Consider the following 20,037-nt stretch of genomic DNA (forward strand, 5'->3'; position numbering starts at 1 on the left):
TTCTTGAGGGAGAAGACTCTTTCTTGCTGAAGTGACAATGATGGCATAGATGGATTTCACATCTTTCCCTCCAGTTTCTTTTGCATTGAGTTTAAATGCTTACTCTGTGTGCAGAATTTATGGAGTGGATATAATGCACCAATCATATAAATACCTAAATAAAAATCTTGTTGCACAAGATACACTGGTTTTCTACTGTAAAAAGTTTCCACTTCATGCACTAGTTAGTCATTTAATCACATTATAATTTTTGTGAAAAGGGAACTGGTGCAAGGTATTGTACTGAAAAGTAAAGGAAGATTCTTGTCACAAGTCCTGCTTAAGATTTTTGTATTTCAAACTTATGCATAAAAAAAAAAAGGAAAAAGAAAAAAGGAAGTAGAGAAGCATGTAGAAAATAAATGGATGCATGAAACTTAGCTCTCTACTTGTTCTTTTGTTGTTCATGAACAATAGGGGAAGGCCTCTGACCCCTTGCTTTCTTATAGAAACAGAGCAGAGATTATGGCATTTAATGGATTAGCACTTTAAATGCTACACTTCATTGCCAGAATTAGGGACCAAAGTTCAAAATTTGGATGAAGCTACAAATAGATTAAAGAGTCAAAAGACCAAATGATATGGTTTGTTGGTAAATGGTTTCACACACACAAAAATCCCAAACTAAACAGCAGGTTCAGCTAGTAGCTGATAATAGCACTTGGTTACCAAAGAATTTTAGAACAATGAGGTTGGTAGGTGTATTTGGAGATTATTTACTCTACTTTCTCCTCTAAGGCAAGGCTATTAATTTCTGAAGTGTTTACACAGCCTTTTAAACTCTATCCCTAAAAACCTGCTCATTGTGATTCCATGAACAAATCCCCTCAGCAATTAATGTGCTGATTATAGAATCATGGTATCATAGAATAGTTATGGTTGGAAAGGACCTTAAGATCATCTAGTTCCAACCCCCCCTGCCATGGGCAGGGACACCTCACACTAAACCATGTCACCCAAGGCTCTGTCAAGAGCCTTGTATTTTCTATGAAAAGTATTCTTTCCACCATTAAATCTTTATTACCACAGCTTTATAGTCCTATGTGCTATTTTGCAGCCCATTATTTCTTGACCACAAGGATAAGGAAAATAGTCTGTTTCCAAAAGCTTACACAGCTATGTTTATAATCTGGAATATTTTTAGTTACATTTGCTTTGACTTTTCTTTAAGGTATATTATGTGTGACTTTCTGCCTCTACTCATAGGAGGTATTTTCTAGATTTCTGTTTTCTCAAGGTTTAGTCCAGTATGTCTCTGCTGAATCATGTTGCTTCAAAGCAAGAAACAATGCTCCAGGTGAGTTTTAGGAATACATAGAGTATGAGAGGTTGTTCTGGATGATACTACCTTTTATATGTCCCAGGGTGATGCTTGGTCTTTTTTTCATAAGACTATAATAGTATGTTTAGTTTATTCATGATGATTCACTGCTACTTCTCATGCATTTCTGAAGAAGTGCTGCCTAGCCAGTGGCCTCTTATCTAGCAGATTATTCCCTTATGTATGCAGAGCTTGGTATTTTTTTATATCCTCTTTTTTTTCTGACTATCTCTGCAGTTTGTCAAGAACATTTAGAAGAGCTTTTTAGCTTAGTATTGTCAGTGCTGGACTAAGTGTATCACCTATCTCCATCCAAACCACTGAAGAAAATAATATTGCATAGGGCTGGCCCTGGGAGAGCAAGCTTCTTAGATAAATTATCTTTTCCATTTGACAGAATTACCACTCTTTCAGCACAGTTTACCAATTATTTTTCTCAGTTACATTGCAACAGTTTCATAAAGATGATTCTCCTTCCCCATATGTGGTTGATCATGAATTTTTAATTTGTCTTCCCTTTCTGTTGGTCTCACACCTGTCTGTCTTTCTGCAGAGGTAGATGAGACCTTAACCAGCAATGCCTACACACATCTTCATTAACCAGCAGATATTCTAGTTAGAAAATAGAAAGAATCAACTGTCTGACAGATTGCTGGTTCTTAAATTTACCATCTTAATTGCCCATATTTTTAAAATTAAAGGAGGAAAAATAATTACATATCCAGACTTCTGTCAAAGAGCTACAGATCAATAAGAAATATGTGGCATTAAAACAAGCAGAATTAAAATATTTTGGGTTCTAGCTCACATGTAGTCTTTTGCCTTGAGACATAGGTATCAAATTACTTAACTATTGCTGTAGGTCTTGAGATTAGGGAAACTCAGGTTTTGTGAGTGGTCAAGTATTACATGCTTTTAGTCCCAAAAGTTTGCTTTCACATGAACATATGCGTGGGAGATGAAATAAAAATAGTTTATATTACATAGAAACAGCAATGGTCATTGGTTGCAATGGGCAAATGATAGCAGCAATAATTGGAAAATAAACTGAAGAAAACCCCAAACAATTCAGGAGTGTTCTGCTTGAGTTTCATCCAGTGTTAGCAAAGTAAATAACATACAACTAGGGCATCATTTAAGTAGTGGTTTACCATTCCAATTACTGCTGAAAGGATTAGTCTGAAGTAAGAAATATGATGAATGTTATCTATGGAAGACTTCCGAAAATTGCAATACTGCTTTCAAGCAAGCAGCTTTCTTACTCTAATAAAAATGCACCTCTTCAGGCATTCTGTGTATCAGGTCCAGGTATATCTCACAGTTGACTGATATTGCTCCAGTATTCTCTAATATTATAATCTGCAAAAGTTACCTCCTGGTAAATTTTACACGTGTGATTTTTCCACTGAACAATACAGGGATAATCTCACTGGGACTCAGGCTTCAAGCAGTCTGGTCAATCTATCATACCTTTCTGAAATGCCCTTTCTTGGAGAATTTATATGACTACTTATTCAACACATAGACACTATTAGAGGGAAAAAGTCAGTGGGTTGTTACTGTGTTGAATGAAAAAAATGGCCCAAAACGTCTTTTTGAAAGGTGAAAACCAATGCAATTAAAGTGAAGTTCCGTTACCATTTTATATTAACATTTTCTTTCCCTGTCTTTTCTTTCTTTAACAGTTTAAAATTCCTAGAAGCCAAAGTAATTACACTGCAGGAATTTCAGCTCCCCTAAATAGTGCTTTTTACAGTGCTATATTTCAATGGAAGTCCCATGAACAACAATGTGCCTTGGACCAGGCCCAGAAAGATTTACTTTTAAGATGCGTAGTAGTTTTGGGACTGATAAAACTGCTAGATGAAAGGTTGGGGAGTTCAGTGGAAAAACATATTTAGTATAGCTCTCATTGAGAGTTTGGGGAGTTTTTTTTTTTCCTTTCTTGAAACTCTCAGAAGATCTCAAGATTTTTACCCTGAGCTACAGATAATCCCTCTGAATAACAGAAGTAAAGCAGTCCTACATACATAATGTGAAGCAGAAAGGGAAGTTTCTGTGTAATTTTCAGATTTCTCTATAGACAGTGAGTGAACACACTTCAAAAAGCAGAAATTAGTTTGAAATTCTAAAACCCAGAGCAGGAAAACTACATGAATCTTGGCAAGCAAGAATAAGTAAGATTATGACTACGTGAGAGGCTTTAAAATATGACAACGCTCTGCACACTGCTTGTTGTTGACGAAAGTTGTTCAGATGGTTCAAGATCTTGGCAAAAACTAATCTGTGATCTGAAAAAGGTAATTGTTTTCCTGATGAAGGTGTATTTCTTTCTGCTTCCCAAAGGAGTAGGAATGAAGAGTGAGGCAAGGTGAAACCTGAAGTGAATAAAAATAACTGGTGGTGCCTGACTTACAATTTTTGCTTTAGTTAATTACTCCATGGCTGCATCAAGAAAATACTTTTTTATCGTGTGGGGACCAGCTTCTGGGTCTTTTCAGGCTAACCAAACTTGACATTCTCACTATGTTGTATAAGCAGTATATATGAGCTCTAGGAAGAGATTTTACCCATTTCAGTAAAATCCACTAAACCACTATATTTTCCTTTGTGGAAATACTTATTACTGGAATATTTGATATCTCTGTTTGCATATAGTGTTATTCAATGGAACTGTAATTAAGTTAATAATTACTTGGTCATAAAGTAATACAGACTTTCTTGGTCATGTATAGTCTAAGACACATCTCAGTTTACTTATCTTGCCTTTTCTGCAGACTTGCAGTATCCCTCAAACTTAATTTAATACAGTGCTATGCACTTAACTGTGTCAATCTACCACTCTCCTCCTATCCCTCCAACCAATAATGCAATCGCAAAAGCTACTAACCTTCCTGATCCTACTTGTTTCGTATCAATAGCTTCACTTAGCACATACTTAGTGCTTCTCAAGAATCAGGCTGCAGGAAAGCTCCAGTGCTGGATCACAGGGAAGCAAGAATCATGGCAGGTCCTTTCCTCCCCTTGCAGGAAGGGGGCACACGGTGCCAGGGTACCATCCTGCCACGGTGTGCAGCTTCAGACGTGATGATGGCTTGCTGCTTGGTTTAGTGCTCCTCTGGCTGTGTTCCATGTTTTCCGTCAAGCTGTGTGCCAGCATAGCTTCGTTACGGGCCCTTTGACATGCCCGGGAAATGGCATCTCACCTGAACCACTTGTGACTTCAGTTTACTGAGAAGTACGGTCAGCTGCTTCTGCTTTATAGTTTTGTTTACAGCTTGTGTTTGCTGCGGTTGAATTCTTCCTGATTTATGTCAGCATGATGTCAGAGCAAAGCGTTTCAGTTTGGATCTCTGTTGAAATCTTATCTTGCAAACAGTAAGAGTTTGCTACTGTCAGTATCTGAACTTGGTCATTTTTGTTTTCCTCACTTAAGTAGCATCGGTTTGTTTTACGTAGTGATGGTCCTACCAGCTGCAAACACCACATTCTGCTTCAGCCAAGTCTAGGTTATTAGGTTATGAATGCTAAAAATTATGAGCAGTGCTTTAATTTGCATAGTTATATCCACACATCATCCAGAGTGAATAAAAGCCAGATTGCAAAATAATTACAATCTCTTGAAGTAGAGCCAGCCTCACAGACCAGATCCATCTGTCTTCATTAATTTGTATACAGTCCTTTTACCAGAACAAACTTTCTGAAGGTACTCACATGGGAATGCTGAAACAGCTGCACAACTTTTATTTTGAAGAAAAAAAAAGTTGAGCCTCAGAACAGTGTGTTTAAAGAGAGAGAGAGGGAGAGAGAGAGAGAGAGTGACTCTGCATTTAGGACTTTGACCAGCATGTGTAAGAAATGCTCTCATGGCTGGAATAATCTAACAAATTTTTACCTGGATAGCCCTTGGCAAAGCTCCTCTTTTTTCCTTGTACAGTTGAAAGGAATCCAGTGCGATTCTGTGCTTCGATCAGCTTGACTCCAGTTTTGCACAGCCTGTCCGCTTTGGTAGTGTACGGCCGTGCCTGGCTTCTTGTGGCCTCTATGGCCCTTTTCTGCTGCACTGTCAGAAAGAGGGAGGGAGGCTTCCCCCAGTACCAAAATATCATTCTGTGTGCTCTCTGCAGCAGAGTAGCAAAGAACAAGTTTCCTGATTACTGCCTCATCTTTTTGGAGTTACTTGCTGGAAGAAGTCTTTTTCCCAACTTTAAATGGATGATTGTGTTACAATCAAGAAAAAGCATCTCCAAAGACCAATCTTTAGGTAAGTGATGCTATTATTAGCTTGAACTGAGAACGTTATGAGCTTTACTCTCTACATCCTGTCTGTTAACTTAAAGTTCATATACAAATACACAAAAAAATGTTCAAGAGTTTACTATTGTGTAGCCTAGTAATGTATCAGGGGATTTTGGTGCTCAGAATATATTTTTTTCACTTGTTGAGACTTTATGGAAGTTCTTTTTCGTCTTCTCCCTCTCATCTGTGTTCTCTGAAGTTTTGTGTGGCTTTGTCTTTATTATGAAAGAGGAGCAGCATAGCTCTTGAAGACTTTTTTGTGTGTGTTTTGTTTTCCTACAGCTCTGCAGTCCCTCAGTGTATTCTGGAATTATAAAGCTGTTTTAAAGTGGAACAAGGTTCATGGTTGGTTTAGCTGATTGTGTCTGGATGGCAGAAATTTAATACTTGAAATGATACACCTTTCAGTGTAAAATAGCTTGCTTGCTGGGATGTGCAGACGGGTGCTTAAGTATTAGTAATCTGTAACACTTTTCTGATAGAAAGGGTTGAAGTTTAAAGAGTAACAAGTTGGAGTTTTTTTGTGAGGTGGTTCTTCACTGCTTCTTATATATGTTAGTTCTATCTATGAAACGTCTTTATTATTCTGTATTTTAAAGGCAAATACAAAATTCTTTTTACAGATCAGGATTAGATCTAGTTTACTTGTGCTTTTTACCACAGGAGAGCCCTCTCTTTGCTTTGGCCAGTCCTAGCTTCTGTTATCCTGACCAGGAAATAATGTTTCTCAGACTATTGTGAATAAGGATGCAGTGTCAGTAAGGTTAAATAAACCTGCAATGGTTCACACTTCTGTTTATGGTTGGTGACATCTATAACAAAACTCTAGCTCTTACCCGGTGACATCAGCAGGATATTGTAACCACAGTGTTGATATGACAAATAAATATAAGATGGTCCCAGAGCAAATACAGGATTGTTACTTAGTGGATAGCCACTGCTGATGTCTTATGTTATGGAAGTACAGTAACAGTTGGTATTGCAGTTCCAGAGTGAGTTCAGACAGGTAGTCATGCCAGGATTATGTCCTACTAATGTTACATGTGGAGAAATCTTTCAGTAGTGTTACAGTGACAGTGAAGAATGAGAATCCAGACATTAAAAGGTTACTAAGGGAGTTAAATAACTTAACTGTTAACCTTAAATTTCAATCTCCTGTGTGGATGTGCTATGCAACTTATATCATAAATTAAACTAAATTAAACATTTTTCACTTTAATAAAGTGGAGCTAAGGTATTTCACAGAAAGTTTATGACTGATGTTTAAGAGACATTTTATATTTTCCTCAGGTGGTTTTTTTTTTAAGCTAGTAGTTCAATTGAATATATTTCTGTTTAAACATCATTATTTTTCAAGGATCTCTGATAATTATCCCATAAACTATAACGTAAAAATATTTTAAATGCACATTCTTCATAGTCTTTTACAGCCATTACAGTTGCGGGTAAATAAGTGCATATTTCCTGAAGTATTTAGGAAACTGCTATAGAAATCTGCTGTAGCTAGTGTAGTACTGAATAGTTTGTAAGAACTTTCTTAATGGATGTTTCCCTAAATTGTCTTGTGGGAGTGAACTTAACTCAATGAAATAGAATAAGTTTCAACATTTCTTACCAAAATCCATTCCTGCAAATCAGTTCTAAATACAGAACAGCAAGTAAATACTGTTGGCATGCTTAATCCAGAGCAAGAAAACCCCTAATAAGGAAAGCCCCCAAAGAGTCATGGCTCTGCAGTGACTCTTCTGGCAAAAGATCCCTGTAATAATACAGTAAATGCTTAAGAAACGTTTCCAAGGTCAAGACCAGTACAATATTTTAGGCAGCTCAAACAGACAATCTCTGTACACCGTAAAGATCATATCATGTACAGTAAATACAGATGCTATCATAGTACATTAAAGAGCAGGTTTTTTTAATGTGTGTCCATTTTTCTTATGACTTTGGAAAATATTTCTCTGGTGAAACAGTGTTCGTATGTGAGAATTGTAAAGATTTATTCTCAGTCCTTTCAATCCTGTAATTTTCTTTCCATGTAGGTGAAGTAGTTTTACTGAGCAAAAATCTTACCTACTGAATCAGTAGGCTAGTCAATTTTTCTCTCAAAAAGAAAAGAAAATATAAAATTACCCAAATTTTATATGTATTTATAGTTATCTATGTTTCAGCTACAGCTAACACTAATTATGTTTAATTTTAAAAATCTTTTTTTCTTGAGAGCTATGTCAGAACTTAATAGGTACATATGAATTTCTTCCTACTTAGCAAAGTTATATATACAGTGGATCTGTACTTTTACTTGAGTTGCCTTCCCAGTAATGTAAAAAAAAATAGGTTGAGTGTCTATTCTAAATAATCCCTTCAATACCACCAGGCCTCTACATAAGAGCTGGATAGGTATTATTCCTCGAGATGGGAAACTCAACAATAAAAAAATTGTTTCTGACTAATTCTTTTTCTTTATCTGAATTCATAAAGAAGTAAAACCATAAAAATACAGGGAGCAAAGTGTAACTTCTGGTATTTGCTACCCAGTAGTGCTTGGAAATAACTAAAAAATCCATTCAGAAATATAACTGTGTAAAAAAGCCAAGTTTATGAATCACTTTGAACTGATTACTAAAGCACATCAGTTTGGATAAAATTTTGTAATTGCATCAGAAACTGACTGCCAAATACTTAGAGATTCCTGCATTCCTGAACAGTAGAAGAACAGTCTGCTGTATGCAAAGATATATTTCAAGAGAGCTTGTAGGCTGAATATTCACTGGCTATTTCTAAGCTGATATAAATTAATGAGATCATTCCATATTTTTATTAAGAACAGCATCTAAAGTATGTTTGCAATAACTGGAGATTGTGAAATTAATTTAAACAATAAACAAATCAGCTTTCTCAGAGAAAGCAGTGGGAGCTTCATACTTCTGACATTTAAAATTGGAATGAATAAAGCCATATAAAATATGCTTTAGGGAACAAATCCTTTCCTGCCAGCTGCATAGATTAGATGACATAATAGGTGTTTTAGTTCTCAAATTTCTATGATTTCTATTAACATAAGAATCTACGCTGTGTTAGTCAAAACTTATACTGAAGCTAACATTTTTCTGCAGTCTGCATCAGTCTTAGGGGGGGTGGAGTGGGGGGATGGGATTGTATGATCTTGGTCTTCCTGGCCATTACTGTGAATGGAAGAAAAAGGATCAGAGTATCACAAGAGCAGTTATTCTTTCGGTGTCTGCCTTAGCAGGATCCAAGAAATCCTGGAATTATGTCAAGAAAGCCATGGTCTTTGAGATTTCCAAATAAATGGCAGTTGGATAATAACAAAGAACTTATCCTTGCTCTCTAACACCTTTGATTTAAGGCTTTTAGTGTGTTTTAAAAATATTAATGTGTTAGCTTCAAAACGCTTCTCTTTTCTGTTCTGCACGTTTTCCATGGTCTCATGCCATTCTGGATCGAGGCTTTTCCCTTAGGGTAGGAGGGCAGGAAAATAGGGCTTATGATGCTGAAAGTAAGAAAAGAACAGGGGTGAAAACCACTTGTTTTCCAACTCTTCAAGGAGCTCTATTATCATCTTTTCTGTGGTGTCTGTATATGCGAGAAGCTCCTTGTATGATTGCTGTTGTTTTGGTATTGTTGTTCATTATATGTGTGAATGTTGTATTAACTGCAATTAACAAGACTGGATCTTTCTGTAACTTTGTATTCTCAGTTACTAAAAAAATGACTCAGGCAGGTCCTTTGGTCTCTCACTTCTTGTCTCTTACAAAATATATGTGGCTGATTAATTATTTTATTCTATACTAAAAGCAGCTCCAAAAACTAGATGCTGATGCTTACAGTAGTCCACTGGCAGAAACTATTCCATTGTGTTTTTTTAGACCGCTACAGACCTCATAGATAACTATACATTGTATATGCTGTACAGTATATTGTAAATGTCTTCAGAGACCTGGTTTCCAGAAAAGTTTTATGCTGCTGTAATTTGTCAAGAAAGAATAATCAGTATCAGTAACTTTTGAGGGTTCTTTTCCACTTTCATGTGGTGTAATAAAATGTAGAAACAGCATATTCTGTGACTTCTAGACATTATACAGTTTTGGCAGAGACTCTTTTCATCTTGAAAAAATATACTAACAAGTACTTTTTAGCAAAAAAATCACCACCACGGTAATGCCCTTATGTGGCTTCTCTTTCTTTTCTTTTTTTTTTTTTTTTTGGCTTATTCTGGGCACTCAAAATATTCAAGAGTTTTACAAAGTAGAAGCTAATACATCCTCATACTATGCTAATATTTTTTCCCCCTATTTGTGAGTGCTTTATCTTGTGTCTTCAATACAGTATGTACTGAATAGGGATATTTGTGTTTTACATGGGTATAGCTGGTATTTGCACCTTTTCAATTAGTGTCTGTAGAAAAGGTACCCAATAGGAATAACATATGAAGAGGAACCAAATCACTCAGTAAACAAGAAAAAAGATTACGCACCTGTGGGCAGCCCAGAAAGTAGCAGAGTTTAGCTGCTTAGAAACTAATAAAAAGGGGATTTTTTTCTCCCTTTACTTGTAGTGGCCTTCAATTCAGTCCAAATTATTATTTCTTTATACGGTGTGTTGGGGATAAGCAGTTGTATGGAAAACTTTGTCAGGTTTATGTTGAATTGTGCACTGCAGTTATGATGAATGCACATTATATATCATTATTGCTAGTGATAGCTTAATTGTAAACTAATGTGGCATATTAACTTAATGAGCGACAATTTATTCCTGTGGTGTAGGAGGAAGGTAGGCAGGGAAGAGAAGATGCACTCATCCTTTGCTTCTAGCTCTAAGAAAAGGCTGAAATATGAAAACATGCTGCCACAAAAGGACCTTGAAATCATAGTCTGTTTCTTGATTGCCCCTGTGTGGCTTTAATAGCTGCACTGGTGGGTAGACTGGTTGGCTACGCTGGTACCCTACAATATTGCATAGTTGTGTGCTGATTTAAATCATTAGGGTTGTTTTCTCAAATGGCAGTGCCTTAGAAGAGCTAGCTTATAAATTGGAGTGAGAAAGAGGTTGGTTTAAAAAATTAATAATGATAAAATTAGGCTTTGGCAGGAGAATTGAGAGGACAGGAGCATCTGCTCCTCACTTGATAAGAAGCTATGAAAGGCGAATTTCATTGAAGCAGTAAGTGAAGACATTTTTGAAGAGTATCCAGAATATCACAAAGGGTGTGAAAAGTTCTGAGAAATTCAGGCTAGTAAATTACAGTAGTTTTGAGAACCATAGCACTTCTGGAAGATGGTGGAAAGGAAGATAAAATGTAAAGCAGTACATCAGAAAATTTGGGCAGTAGGTGGCATTTCATGAATTAAGAAAGCAGGAGGGACGGAACAGTAGATTAAATAGAGGGAAAAGATGAAGAATCCAATTTTCAGACAGATGATACACGTTTATTCAATAAGTAGATTGAAAGGAGGCAGAAACAAGTACATTAGAAATGCAAAAGAAAAGGAGCAAATCTCTTACATTTAATTCTGTAGCTCAGAGCTCTTCAGATGCATTTGAACACCTGTCCAAATTTTAGTATTCAACCCCTTAATCATACTAGAAGGAGGTGAATAAATACATTTTAGAAATTTCAGCAAGAAAAACCCTGATTAAAAATAAATGAATTAGTAATACGTTATAACATAGCATGCTCTATAATTTAGGTAGCTTGCCCATAACCAGCTTGAGATAGGAAATTAGGAGAAAGCTTATTGCCATCCCAGTAGTGGTAACCAAGATTGTTACTGAAGTGACAGAGGAAATTGGCTTTAAGGATGGACTTGTGAAAAGGACCATTAGTTCTGGTACTTTCAAAAGCTGAAAGCAAAAGCTTTTTATGGATAAGAATTGTTGCATTTTTTAAATGTTAGTTATTAAACTTCCTAACTTAAGACAGTTCATTAATGAAGGCGTTGTATCTACTTAAGTGAAAGGCATTTTTTTTATTGCTATATATCCAGTTTTGCCCTGCTCTGGGATACACTTTCTTTGAAACATACCATACAAAAAACAGTATTACCTGTGTATCTCAAGCTTTTTCTTATAACTTCCCCTTTTCTTCATTCCTACTTAATCAAGAACTGCTTTAACACTAACTTTGATTGTAGGTTTCTGAAGAGGAAGTATTGAGAACTGATGAATAATTCAAAAACTAATTTTTTCATCTCTAACAATTATTTTTAATTGTAATTAAAGTGTCATTTGCATGGTTTGGAAGGACATTCTCAGAACTCAGAATATACCTCAATCTGGTTCAAAAGAAGGCAATAACTCAGCAGAAAAGCAGCAGCAGATCAGGCGTAGTTAGTTGCTTTTCAGAGTACTTGAGAAGGGAAGAGTGGTGAAGGAATAGTAGTGATGAGCAATTACTATACAACTATCACCTGGCTTTGTGGTAGTACCTCAAGAATGTACAAGCGAAAGTTCAAAAGAAGAGAGTGAATCTTTTGCACATCCTATAAAATAGAGAGAACAAGGGGCAGCAAAGAAATTACATGCTGTTGAGATCTCAGGCTGAATTATTTTTTTTCCCTGGTGGGGATTTTTTTGTTATTTCTCCTATATTTCTCTGGAAAATCAGGAGTGAAAATATAATTCATTCTGCAGGCAAATGAAGAAGTAAATTATATGTGCAAGTATCTGGGGTCCTGACATTGTGAAACATTGTACTGGAAATATATTACATCAGACCTAGTAGCAATAAAATACCCCTTTTATGCTGCATTCTTCAAGGCCAGTAAGTGAAGAAGAAACTGTAAATGGGTATGGTGAAAGGAAATGCACTGGTCCACCACATGGGTTAGCAGTCTTACATATTTTCAAACTGGTAGGAAAAGGAGCTGTAGCAAAATGACTCTTATTTCATAGACTTTGCAGTCTTCAGTTTGGTAGGAGAGATTTATTTTTACTCCTCACTTGCATTATCCTTTTCTGGAAAGTCATAAATCACCTGGTAAGAATACTCAATTCTGCTTTCCCAAAGCATTAGTTCCTGCAGTTCCCACAGAGTACATGGCACCTGTCTTGTCTCAGGTCAGCATGCGTTCTATCAATGTAAGAAACCCCATGATGAAAACTGTGACTTGCCCAGTGCAGTGGCTCCATTGGGAAGACATGGAGTTAGCAAAGGCAATATGCCCTTTCTTGCATGCTTAAGTAATAGGCATGTTTTACAATGTTGTGAAGGCAGAGTTTTTAATTTCAGGGAAAGTGACCTTCCATTATTATATTCCCTTATTATTCCCTTATTAACTGTTCTCTTTTAAACAGTTATTTCTATCAAACCATGCTGCATATCTTCCAGCATAATACGTGCTAGATCACAGACAGGATCCCAAGACCATCCATTTAAAACTCAGATTTGGGTGACTTTCTGTGTTTCTAATTTTCCTGTGTGCATGTAAATGAATTCCAAGAAAAAGAAATCCTGATTCACCTATGTAGCAAAACAATGTATGTTGTGGTTGGGCACAGTTCTGAGATGCTTGTTAGCATTTGTTCATAGTGTCCCTGCCCATGGCAGGGGGGTTGGAACTGGATGATCTTGAGGTCCTTTCCAATCCTAACTATTCTATGATTCTATGATTAATCCACTTGGAAATTGTATTCACTAAATAGGGGAATGACAACAGGGTATGTCAGGGAGACATGGCATTTAAAGCATTTCTTTCCTTTTTTCCTGTCATAGACTTAATATTTCAGTGTATTCAGTGTTCATAATATTTTGGCTTGACATTAGGGACCTAACTGATAATGTCATTAAAAATTGATTTCCAAACCAGGAGAGAATAGTAAAGAACATTTCAAACCAATATTCTGTTTATTACTGGATGTTACAGGAATCTTGATTTCTGAAGTGTTTAATTTTCCATTAAACAAGTTTACACTTGCAAGTGTTCATTTTAATGCTTCAGAATTTCTCCTTTTATGTATATAAAAAGCAGATAATAGAAAAAATGACGGAAACTGTTTACCCACATGAGAATGATAATTATATCGATTTACTTTTTAAATTAACCTCAAGGTGAAAACAGGATTTGTCAAAGTATTAGAAAAAATTATACTTTAAATATTTCTAACTTTTTGACATGGTTATGGTGCCTGTGGATCAATAATGACAAAGTCATGAAGAAAATTAACAAAGCCAAAGGAAGGACAGTTCCAAACTTTTCCCTAGTATTGCAAAATATTTTCTGAATTGTGCTCTCAAGAATGATTTTAAACTTGTTTTAAAAATATGAATTTTAATTACTGTTGCAGACAACTGCATAGGCTGCACTGACATAAACCTGTGATTTTCTGAGTTCAGCTACTAGTGTGCAAAAGTGGACTTACTGGTATGTTCTTTGATAAGAACTTTGTTGGCTGTTGGAACACTGCATTTAAAATTATACCACTTTAATGTTCTTTACTGTCAGATTGGTTTTATTCAGAGTTTGGAGACTTGAAATTCAGCACGAAACAGGAGAATACAAAGGACATGGAACCTTCATGCACAATATAGAATAATCTAGGAACACTAACTTGGCTAATAGAAGCAATTCAGTTACTTTAGCCTTAATTAATATCTTAACTCCTATACATAAACTTGTACATAGCCTTAAATAAAGCTCTGTGTCTCCATTTATACATTGTGATATCAGTATAAAATTAGCCTGCCCAATGTAAAATTAAATAGAATGTAGATTTTCTTCTGATATCAAACATCACTTATTTTCAGCTTCCCTATGTGTCTCCATGAGGCATTGTGTTGTGGAGACATAACAAAATTTTTATTTTTAACAAAAAGCATATATGGAAATGGAGAAAAAGAAATATTTTCCATTGCTTCATCTTTAAGTTTTGAAATTATTATTATAATACTAGGAGATGTAAGTCAGGAATGTTGGATGATTGCAAAAAGAGCAAGCAAAGAAATTGCAAATCATGGAAACATGATTTATTGACCAAATATTTGTAAAAATTATATCCATGGTGAACTACTATAATAGGTGCTTTCTGAGCATGGATATTTAGAGATCATTGCGCTATTATGAACACCTGCCCTCAATTTATTAATCTTGAAGATTATACTTTACCATAACAGGAACAAATCCAACATTGCCTATTACTATTTTTTGTACTATGTTATCATTTAGTGGGCTCAGTCCAGATTGAGAGCTTATTATGCTAAGTAATGTCTTTATAGAGAATGTCAGTGCACTTTGATGATAGGTTCAAGAAAAGCTAAAAATATTCGTAATCTCATCAAAAGGAGAGGATAACTCGGGGGGTGGCCTCTGGATGAATATTCAGTGAGGTACAGAGAGGGAAAGCCAGGCATGTTGCGTATGATTCTATGGAGTTGATGCTGGGGGTGGAGATCAGTTCACAGTTAAAGAGTGGTAAAGTCAAGCCTTGCTGCTTTTAAATGGAGATCACTGCATCCTTTCAGAGAGTTTTGTGTATCCCATCCATACACACTATTTACACTTACGCTCCTATTTTAATAGCTGATGTTATCTGGACTTTTTGCCGAAGATGGACCCTGCAGACACCCCAACAGATGGAGATGAAGAGACAAAACTTAAAATATAGGATGTCAGCACCAGGATTAAACTTGATGATGATTGGGGTGAATATGTAAATATATAGAATAATACAAAAGCCAATGGCTTTTGTGGCAGAGAAGCACTGAGAAGTTGGATAAGAGTTTGTGGAATTGAGAAAGAGAGGATGACGAGAAACTTTACAGAGATGATGTGAAGCAAAAAAAGAGGAAAGAAAGAATGAAAGAAAAAAGAAAAATGGATAATAAAGAAGTTATAGCAAAATTAAATGAGGAAGAGAATGAGTAACAGAATGAATAATGTGGAAATGTAAAGATAAGGAGGTGGTGAGCTGACAGAGAAATTAATGCGAATATGGTCATTTGCAGTTTTACATGCTTAGTCATCCATTAATGCAACAAAACATGAATTGCGTTAATTACTCCATGTTATCTGTTGGTAGACGACAGTGACGCTGGTGAAATACACTAAATATTTAATGTGGGCCTGATGGTCTGTTTAGGATGCTGATGGTGTGCTGTTTTCTAGTATTCTTAGGCAAACTTTTCCAAGGTTAATGATGTCATGAGACATTACAAGATCAGTTGTTGAGTCATTTTTCAGCTGCGAGCTTTATACTGTTTCTTGTTAAAAATGCGTGACTCCTTAAGGAACTTTAATGTGTCAGAAAAGCTCACTTGGGAAGCAGATCCTGATGGATTTGTTTTTTTTTTCAGCTTGCAAAAATTAAGTAACTTTAGAAAAGCCAGCTTTCAGCACCAGAATAACAGGTCTGGTTAATCTCTCATTTGAAAACTAATCATGTGTTTTCTTGTGGTTTTGGATAGACACAGACTGGAACTTTCGCTTTATGTAAAACAAGTCGAATGCATTGGTGTAGGAATATTGTATTGCAATAACCTTCTCTGCTGATAATGGACAACTGTTTGAAAACAGTTGTGAAGCAAATTAATAGATTCCTTAATGCTGAAAAAAGAATTTCAGTTCTATAACATGCTTTATAAAAAATTATAATTAAATTAATATTGTACCTGAATAACTGAAATGTTGTTTCTAAATAATGATCAGTATTTTCTTCTCTTGAACAACACGAATTACCAAGCCCCTGTAAAAACGCATATAGTATTTAAACAATTTTCAGCAAGATTGATCTAGCCAGAATGATTGCCCCTTCAGGGCCCAAATTAAAATGCACTGTTGTGTTACCAGGTTTCACCTTTTACATTCCATCATCTTGGATTGTAAAAACCAGTTTTGAGGACTCTATTACCTGATGTAAAACCAGACTATATAAAAGTATTTTTAGGAATCCTGAAGACTCTGTCTCGGCGCAGGCTGAGCTCCATTCTGCTGCTGGCTACTTCCACAATCTGATTTATCTTCTTTGCATATTCTCTCAGTATCTGTGCACTACAATGAGATACACTGTAAAAGCATGACTAGTTTGAAAAGCTTGCGTCCTTGTTTTATAGAGGAATAGTTTGTCATCAACTTCTTAAGAAGAACTTTTTCCATGTGTATCTCTGGCTTTCAGTCGTCTCTTTGCCTGAGAAGACTAACCCAGATTTTCAGTATTGCCCTTCAGGTGGCATTTCTTAAATTTCTAGGGTTTATTATTATTTTCCTTTTCAGTTTGTGTTGTATCTACAACTTTCTTCAAACTGTGATACCTCCAAATAGACCGTATTCCAACAACAAACTATTTGGGGCCTAGCTGATGGAAAAATGGTGTGTCTTACTGTATACACAACTCTTATATCACCTCACCAAGACTTTATTTTTTATGTTATCATCTATTCTTATTTGTGTTACCATTCTCAATGTATTTTCCAGAACATTTTTTTTGCATTGCTGCTGCTTTATCAGTTGTTTCCATCTACATTTTACAACATTTTTCAATTTTCTGTATTAAAAGTTATTTTGTGTAATGAGGAACATTTCTCCATAATGATATATTTACCTAAACTTCTATGTGCTTGCAACTTTACCCATTTTGGTGATTTCACAAGCTCTTATAATTGAGCTTTATTTCTTTATCCAAGAGAATATGCAATAGATCTAAGCTGGTATCTTATAATGCCCAGCTTGAAATGTGCTCCTTCTTTGGCAATGAACCATTGCTAATTATTTATTGTACCAGACACATCCTCATCTTAGGTAATTTCATCAAAAGTATATTTCCTTACTTTCTGTATGAGAATGTCTCATTAGGACAGCAGGAAAGACTTTATAAAAGTCAATGTATTGCATAAGCACTTCCTCTGTACACACCAGACCAGCTAGTCTAGCAAAGAAAATTAAAGAGGTTTGACACGATTTGCTCTGGGCAAATTCATTTTGGCTGTCTTTTGTTACTCTTTTAACATGTATGCTTTTATAGATAGATTTATTAGCTATAAGATTTGTTTCTTTCTGTGAATCTCAGTTAAATGGATAGATATGTTTCCCAGGTTCTTTGCTATCTTCCCAAAGATAGGTCCTATCTGCCTTTCCTCTGTCCTCTAATACACCGTCACTGTTAGCTTGTGAAGCTACAACTAAAGACAGAAAGCAAGATTCAGCTAGTTCCTTAAGTATGTAACAGTGAATTTCATCGACGCTGCCTATGTGATCCATGTTAGTTTAATTCATCTTATGCCTCACCCTTTCTGATTTCATTCCCATTCATACTGTATTTGTTCTGTTCCTTCCTTTTTCTTTCCTTTTCCTATAACTGACCTTCAAAGATACCATCATTTTAAGCAAATTTGTTTGCACTTTGCTGTCATAGCATATTTCTGTTACTGTGCATAAAACTGAAATAATGACCCATCATCCCTCTCGTGTAAATATTTCTGCTTCTTGAAAGAATCAGTTGCTCCCAACTCCTTCCTATATCTAAGGCTTTCTGCCATATTATTTAATGAAAGATATCTCAGAGCTCATCTCATTATCTTTGTGTGCTTTTGCCAATTTCTGTTCTTCCTCATCTTGGTAATTTTCTGTAAATTTTCTTCATTATTTGGTCCCTGTGATAGTCATTTAATAAAGCTACTTATTCCCCAAAGCCCTGTATCTTTCCAGTCTTTTTATTCAACAGCATTTGTCTACATATTTTTTTCTGATATTTATTTATCTCTTTTGGGTGTTTAGCATCAGCTGGAAGTAAGAGTTAGAATGTTTGCTGTGCTGTTTATTGCTTCACTGTTCTTAGGATTGTGTCTGGCATTGCCATCAGTGACCAAGGACGAGCAGCAGCAAGCAGAAAACTGATCCACTTCAGGCAGAAGAATGTTTTTTGACCATTATCTTGTGCTGACTTCTCCTAGCACAAGAGTGAGGTGTGAGTTCTCTTGCTGGCAGAAATCACTTCTCTTAATAGGAGATTTGGGATCTTGGTGTTTAGAGGACTTGCAGTGAATGCAGAACACTGACATGTAAGTAGGCAATGGCTGTTCTTATGCAGCTGCCAGTGTAACTGCAGTCTTCACTAGTGAGCTAATTTCCTCAGTCTGTGCACTGTGATCATCTTACTGATGAAGTCCATTACTCCAGGAAGTTTCAGACACAAACCATGCCCTCCTGCTGCTTTCCTAAGCTATGGAGGGACTTCCTTGCCAGACGTCTCCTGAACTGAGTGATGAGCTTCTGCCCAGGTTTCTTTGTCAGGAATACAGAGTCTGTTTATTTGCAGCAGGGTGGATGTCTCCAGTGTCAAGGTCACTGTGTGGGTCAAGACTTACCAGATGCAGACTGAAGAGGAGACAGTGGAGTTGGCATAATTTTGTTTTCCACCCACTCTGATTCTTCTCCTCTGTAGCATCTGAAATAACAATGGAAATACCCGCCTCTGTGAATATTATCAGTAGGTGAATTTAGTAGGCCAGCTCAGTTTGTCTCCCAGCTTCATTAGAGCACTTCTGTAGAACCAGACTAGTATGACATCAAGAGCATAGTAGCACCTAACCATCCCTTACAGCATACGTTAGAAAGTAGTATGTGTTAAACCTCTCCTACAGGTGAAGAAACTGCATCAGGCTGTAGGACAATATACAAGCAAAAAGGTAGAACTAGGTCCCTAGTGAAAAGACTGGGAAAGACTACATGGTTGTTACTCTGTCTTAGCTGTTAGGAATCAGCTCCCATAGGAAGCCTAGTAGCAGCAACTTCTCTTTTGTTCAGTGCATTAAAAGAAATTAATTGCCAAAGTAGGTTAAAATTAATGTGTTTGACTTGGCACTGAAAGAACTGCTCACATGGGCAATAAAGCCATGAGTTACCGCCTCTTATTTAAAGATGGAATGTGACTCCAACTTAGCTTAGCATGAGCTAAAATGGGCAGCCAAATGCAAATTTGTATCTACTGTGCTGGTAAATAAGTGATGACCAAATTCAGGAATGAAAACAAAATGGATTAATCAGGCTGAAGACTCTTTAGAGAAGTGTCCAGTTCAGTTTCTCATGAAATTAAGTGAAATCCAAAACAGTAGACAAAGAGCATGGATTACACACTTTGTAAGTTCTTAATGTTTAAAAGCACACCTGCTGTTCTACAAGTGGTTTTTAAATTAGAGGTTGGGCTTTTTTTTTTTGTATGTAAAACTCTCTTTATTTTGCATAGTGAAATTCACAGAATAAAGAGTGACTGTATTAATTAGATTGCTATCATCACTGTCCCAAGATGTTGTATAGATCCTGAACAGATCCATTAATGTGGCTCTTTTTAGGCTGCAGCACAGATGTTTGAAACTTCCGTGTAAAGTGGTCTTCTGAGATTGCCAAGTGCACATTTATAGAAACTTGCAA

This window comes from Melopsittacus undulatus, chromosome 8 (genome assembly GCF_012275295.1).
Source record: "Melopsittacus undulatus isolate bMelUnd1 chromosome 8, bMelUnd1.mat.Z, whole genome shotgun sequence".
NCBI classification, from domain to species: Eukaryota; Metazoa; Chordata; class Aves; order Psittaciformes; family Psittaculidae; genus Melopsittacus; species Melopsittacus undulatus.